This window comes from Gopherus evgoodei, chromosome 11 (genome assembly GCF_007399415.2).
Source record: "Gopherus evgoodei ecotype Sinaloan lineage chromosome 11, rGopEvg1_v1.p, whole genome shotgun sequence".
Lineage (NCBI taxonomy): Eukaryota > Metazoa > Chordata > Testudines > Testudinidae > Gopherus > Gopherus evgoodei.
Window position 1 is genome coordinate 76,766,110 of NC_044332.1, and position 7,098 is coordinate 76,773,207.

Here is a 7,098-nt window from a genome sequence, read left to right on the forward strand (position 1 = left end):
TGGAAATGTAGGTATGGTAGAATCAATTATGGGTTTTTGATAAAAACCCAACTTGAACTAATCTCTGATATTAGTAGGAGGGAAGAAACCTTTGCTTACTTAATGACTTGGGGAGATTACACCGATCCTACTATACCATTATGTGACTTCCATTCTCTGGGAGAAGGCAATTCATTCTCTTGTAAACCTGATGCTTTGAAGATGGCATATTTTACTTGTTGGGGATAGGGAGGGATGGGAAACTAATGAAGTACAGATATGAGCTTTGGTTTTTGGTTTACTTGAAATGAATGACTGTCCTTTCCCCTGATAGAGCAGCAGTGCCCACCTTAATGTGCTTTACAGACCAGTTCCTGTCCTTCCCGACCTGCTTCCTGCCTGGTGCCCTCTTGGGTCCATCCAAACATTCCTAATGAGCCCATTATTGGCAGCCCAAACTGAAAGAGTGATGGAGACTAAACTCTGCCTCCTTACAAGCTTCCCTCCAGGGTGCTATTGAGACCCATGGATGGATGAGCAGTGGTGGGAGACTTGCCATGCTGCATTTTTTGTGGTTAGAGGAGTCTAGTCCTGTTTGTCAAGAGCTTTGAAGGGGAAAAGTTCTGTTTAGTGGTAATTGTATTTCAGGCTGCAGGTGCGCCAATCCAGCACATTTCATGAACGCAAAAATCATTTTTTTTTTCCAAAAATGAAGGATATGTGTGTTAACTTTCTCATCCTTATTTGTGCCAGAGTATTAATTTTAGTCTGCGCTACTGCAAACGGCCTCTTGGGGGGGCACTGCAGCTCTACTGAAATCCAGTGCTTAAACACCACATCTTTAAACTTCCTTTCTATATAGTGATAGTGCTTTGTTTGCCTGAACATCTACCATTTAGTTTCTTAGCTCAGTATGTTTCCCTTTTAAAAGACTTATAATGCTGAGATGCTTTGTAGATTAGAACAGCCATTTGTTTCAAAAGGAGGTTTGGAAGCTCAGGAGCCTGAGCAGATTGTTGTGGCTTGCAGTCCTTGCAGAGTTCTGTTTCCATGTTAAGAAGCTAACCCTATATTTTTTGCATCACCAAAACATCCGCTGACTTCAATGGAAGACTTGCCTCCTTAAGGACTGTAGGATTTGGCTAATTGACCACCACAGAGCTTTACTTCATCCAGGGATCTCAAAGTCCTTTATAAATATGAATCTCCTTAGCATCCATCTGAGGGATTACACTGGAAAGAATTCAGGGTTGTACTTTGCTAAACTCTGCCGCAGCTCTAAGCTCCATTCACTTGGGTCCCCAAAAGTCTGTGCAAGGGTTAATACATTGATGTTTTAAAAGGGCAGCGAGAACTTTAGATGGAAGGTGTTTTATTATTTGTATTGCTGTAGCTCCTAGGAGCCCTAGTCATGAAGCAGGACACCACTGAGCTGACAACTGTATATACATGGACAGATCCTGCCTCCAGGAGCTGACGTTCAAGTAAGTGGAGTCTTATCGCCTTGTTGCACCTATGCAGCTTTTGAAATAATAGCCTCTGTCTGTGTCCCTGGGGGAAAAGAATCAGACTTTGAATGTCGGGATTCTGCAGATCTGGCTAAATAAAAGCAGCACATTGGAACTGCTTTGAAAGAGAACAAGTTAGAGCAGGACACCTGGCAGGTAGTGATCCTTTACCTCCCACAATGCATTGTTGACCAGCCACACTAACCCAAGGGGCAGCAGTTAACGAACATCAAGGTGCAGTGATTGACTGCGGTGTGTGTAAAGGGGTGAATTGTCAGGATAGTGATGCTGTGAATCTGGAAGGTGGAACCAGCTCACTGGGGCTGTGTCGTTGGCTGACCCTCAGATTGGGTTCGAGCTGTAGTATTTTCGAGTCTCTTGCCTCTAAATCCCTTATAGGAGCTTCTGGTTCTGGGCAATCATGCTGTTCCCAGCGAGAGTTCAGCTCACTCCTGGAGTCTTTCCAGAGTCCGAGTTACAGTCCCCTAGTCTCTAGCCCTGGCAGCACTTCCCAGGACCCACCGCAGGCCAATGGCTCAAAGCAGTCTTCCATGGCCTTCACTTATACCAAGCTTATAGTGCAGGGGCGGCCAACCTGTGGCTTCAGAGCCACATGCGGCTCTGCAGAAGTTAATATGTGGCTCCTTGTATAGGCACCGACTCGGGCTGGAGCTACAGGTGTCAACTTTCCAATGTGCCTGGAGGTGCTCACTGCTCAACCCCTGGTTCTGCCACTGGCCCGGCCCCCACTCCACCCCTTCCCGCTCCCTCCCCTGAGCCTGCCGTGCCCTCAATCCTCCCCCTCAGAGCCTCCTGCATGCCACAAAACAGCTGATCGGGAGGTGTGGGGAGGGAAGGGGAGGTGCAGGGCTGCCAGTGGGCGGAAGGTGCTAGGAGAGCGGATGAGGGGCTGCTGACATATTACTGTAGCTCTTTTGCAGTGTATGTTGGCGAATGCTGGTTCCTTCTCAGGCTCAGGCTGGCCACCCTTGTTATAGTATCTCTGCTTCAAGTGAGGGGTATGAAGGAAAAGGTTAGCAACTGCCTCAGGCTGAGCTCCTCTTGTTACTGGAGCTCACTCACAGGCCCTGGCAGTTTCCCTGTTCCTAGAAATTCTTTCCCCCTCTGTGGCCAGTTTCATCCTTTTAAACTCCACTTTTCCAGGTGGAGCATGTTCTGCAGGCATGCCTATTGGGAATGCTTGTTAGCCTGTCCACCAGAGGGATGGGGGCATGTCCCATCACAATCCGTCAGGATTCTGTTTTTCAGCACTCAGGCGTTTTCTTCATTCAGTGAAATGAGATGGGCTGTGCCTGTTCCAGCTCATCCATTCTTGACTGTTAATGGTACAGCCTTGCGGTGGTGGCATGTGCTGCTTGCAGGGAAATATTGAATGTCTGAATGGGAATCGGAGTACAAAGCCTCAGGGCACTGTTTGTACCAGGCACTTGTTACTATGCATGTTGCACTCCTAGCAACCTCACAGTGACATGACAGATACACCCTTGCCCACACAATCCCTTGCAGGCATGTACATCCAGGACAAGAGCCGGGGTGGGCCACTTGTCTGGGGCAGTGAAACACACACTCTTGCATCTTTGAGTGTGTAGGAGTCGGGTAGGCCAGTTTTTGTTTTCAAATATTTCAGGTGCTAGATGAACAGTCCTGGAGATGGAAACCCCAGAAAGGGTAGGGCAGGGGCACCAGCAGGGCAAACTTCCCAACATTGCTCACCAACAGGTCTCTGTCCTGACTAGGAGAGTGCAGGAGTACTGCCTGGTAAACAGGGGGTTAACACCAATTCTGCTGCACCGGCAATTGGGAAGGCTTCTGAGGTGTCTGCTTAGAAGACAGAGTGCAAGAGAATACCTTTAGGTGAGGGAGGAGTCCCAGGTTGGGGAGCTTGTTTTGTGCTAACTTATTCGTACCTGAGAAGGCTGAAGCCTGGGAAATCTGGAGAGCTTATGCCCTAACTGCATATATTAATATCTAGTTCCTTATTTACATGAACAAGCATTCTGATTCCATAACTGAAGCCTTATCGCTCGATCATCCTGATGCATGACCAACCATTCACCCGCTGCTTGCCTGATCCATCCTTCCAGTGTGCCACTCCTCTTTTGGTGGATGGATGCATTCTGGTGCTTCCTCAGACCTAATAAAAAATAGGAGCAGATCACACAGGCCCACTGCAGCCCACTAAGGACAAGGGATCCTTTGTGTGTCCAGGGTTTTCATGCTGTGTCCCCAATGTTGCGTGTTGGTGAGTGGCACCTGAGGCAAAGATACCACTAGTGATGATCATTTAAAATAATCTTCCCTTCCTGCACGCCAGCGGTGCTCCTAGAAGGACTGGGGCAGGTTCCCCTCTCCCAGGAAACTTATAGACCCCTTTCTAAGAAGGAAAGAGCTGTGCCTCCAGGGCCTAGCAAAGCCTTGGTTTTCTGCTAAGATTGTTGGCCAGTGGGGAAGTCAGTCAAAGTTAGATGTGGGGGTTGGACTAGGACCTCCTGAGGTCCCTTCCAACCCTGATATTCTATGAACTACTAAGCTATCATCCACCTTCTGATTTCCCATGTTACCAAACAGGCTGCAGATGGGAATAGCTTCCAGTCACTACCAGTCTGGTCTGGATGTACGCCCGTGCTTTTGCAGTGAAATGCTCTGTATTCCATTCCTGGTCTCCTGACCTATCGAGTCCCCAGTGAAGAATGGTTTAACAATGAATTGTAGGAGGAGGCATATAACTTCCACCAGATATGCTTTGCTGCAGTATGTGTTCCCTTCTGGCTTCTCCACTTTTCAGGATGCCTGGATGTTTCACTAAGGAGAGACAGAGCCTGAAGGCATATTGGAAGGTGGCATTTCCTGGGAACTTGCTCTGTGGCACAGGAGTACCTAGGCCGAGTCTCCAAGTGTTGTGTGGAGACATTAGCCCCACTGATTTTTCTGGGAATCACACACCTAAAACTGGCCACAACTCTTTGAAAATGGACAATCACCATCATTAATGTATTCTTGCTTCATATGTTTGATCATTAACTGCTATCCTTTGAGATTTAAGTATAGTTAAGTTGCTGATACACTTCAGGTGCCCAAGTGGTTAGATGGATGCATGCATTATGAAAATTGCTTTTTTGCAAATGTCTGATTGCTATTCCATGTATTCGAAGTGTTTTCCCTTGACAAGGCTTTGGCATTCCACTGGTTGCTAAATATACTTTCCTCTTGTGAATACTTGGCAGGAATCAGTGTGTGGTCTCATGCCAAACTGTCTCTTTAAATGTTAACAAGCTCATTGGTGTGGCTTTCCCAGCACAGAGTCTGTGTTCTCCTTCTTCCACATCCAAAGAACCCGCACTGGTCTCCCTCCCCTTCTGTTCGGTGTTGATATGAACTCTGATCACATCCGAGGAGGAAGCCGGGTTTCTCTTTTAGGGGCTGAGAAAGTTATTCCCAGGAGCTTCATGGGACTCATTTTCAGAAGTGCTGAGCACCTGTTGCTCACAGTGAGTCAGCTGGAATTGTGGGTGTTCAACACTTCTGAAAGCCCAAAATCTTTTAATCACTCACTCTGGCCTTCCCTTCTCTCCGCCACTGGTGAAGTCCCATCCCCAGCGTTTGGGAATGACAAAGGCAATGTCCTCCCCATTGGAGAGTCAGTTAGCAAGTGAATAAAGTTGATGTGCTTCATTTTTCTTTTCTGGGTTAATTATTGGCCGAGAGGGCACTCAATGGCTGCTGTGGCTTGAGCCATGAAAAAGCCATAAGTATGGCCACTTAATCCAAATTTATATCTCAAAAGCCCCAACATCAGCACAGCTTTCTCCCGTTCTGTGTGATTCTGAATGCAATTGCAGCATGAAAATGGAACTGTGCTGGTGATCCTCCAACTGCACAAACGGGGAGCTAGAATAGTCAGAGGGAAGCCACGGTCTTGCATCTGGTACTCTCAAACCACCTTTCTTCCAGTGCTGAAGCCCCAGGCAAGTGTAGCTTGCTTTTGGGAGCATGATGTTTCTCAGTAGCATACAAGTGGTTTTCCAACAAACCTCAGCCATTTCTCAGAACTTGACTCATGCTCAAAATGACCCTTTTTTTGAGGTGGAAAAAGGTTTGATGCCTGAACTGCAGTGCCCTCTGTAATTCCCCCCATAGCCCTCCCCCAGCTTTGCCCACGTCCCTCAGTCTTGGCCTGCTGCACCTCCTGCTATTCTAACCCTGAGCCTGACCCAGCTCTGCCAATGCACCTCACTCTGACATGCGCTCAGAGTTTGACTGGCAACTTGCCAAAGACCTGAGGGATGCATCTAATTTTCAGGCAGTGGAGCAGATTGGAGCTGCTCTCATCTTTAACAGCTCTGCTGTTAATGGGGGGCCTAATCTAGAGCACTTTGGAGCTCATCTTGGGTCCCCTTTGTTAGAGTGCCCTTAAGGGTCAGGGCTGGACTTGCTTTGCAATTTTTATACAAAGACGGGGCCAGAACCCGAGCTGGAGCTATGCTGATTGACAGCAGCTGAGGATCTGGCCCACGATTTTTATGTAAAAGCCCAATAACTTAGATACTGGGTGTGTTCTGCACACACACGTTCACCCTGTTTTAGCCCGTGTGATATCAAACATTTGAAAAATATGTCCAATCAGGAACCAAATAATCCTCAGGACCTGTGGCAAAGCACAGTCCTCTTTCTGCTGGATCTAAAGACCTGCGTGATGTTTATGAACAAAAGGGCAGGTGGGGGCCATGCAGTGCTTAATTTGTAATGAAAGAGGTTCCGGGGCTCAAGCCATTTTTTTACTTTCATAATTGATATGGCAAGCCCAGAGGTGCCAGGCTATGAACTGCCAAGCCTAGAGGTGCTGGGGCTCAGCCCTGGCAAGCCCTGGCACAAATTAAGCACTGAGGCTATGGGCGCAGCATTAATTGATGTAACTGAACTGGTTGGTAGAGTGGAGCCCATGCTCAGTTATTCACCATGTTAGCAGAATTGAGGCAAGAGGAAAGGGTATGAAAACACCAAGGAGGCAGCTCTTCTGTACAGAAACAGAACAAGACAGAAAATGAGCCAAAGAATAGATTATAGCCCATGTTAAGTAATGTCTCCCCTCTTTGGGACATTCATGTTGGCCGTGTCCTCTCTTGTTGGCCCTTTGCATGCAGTAGAAAAAGAATGCATTGGCCCAGACGGTGGAACCCATAGTGTGGTAAGACTTGTTCTCGTATCCTTCGTGTTAACAGGAAGGATTTTTATTTTGTCCAATGAAATGAAATATTTTCACTCTGGACTTTTCCAAAGGGGCCTCCAGCCTCACCAAGGAATATTTATTTATAACACATGACTTCGATTTCAGGAATTTGCTCCGTGACCCTTCTCCATTCCTTTGATTAAATCTAGTATTATTAGGAGAAGAACATTTTATTCTGTATCCCTTGCCCTTCCAGAGACAAGCGACCTGCTAGTCACCTTCTTGTGCTCCAGTTCGGAATTGGAACAATCTCAGGGCTGCAGAGTCAGGAGAATGCACTATATTAAAGGGGAACCTCTGTCCCCAAAACAAACACTACATCAAAGAGGCGTCAGACAAAAATGCTAGGCTGCCAGCCCTGGA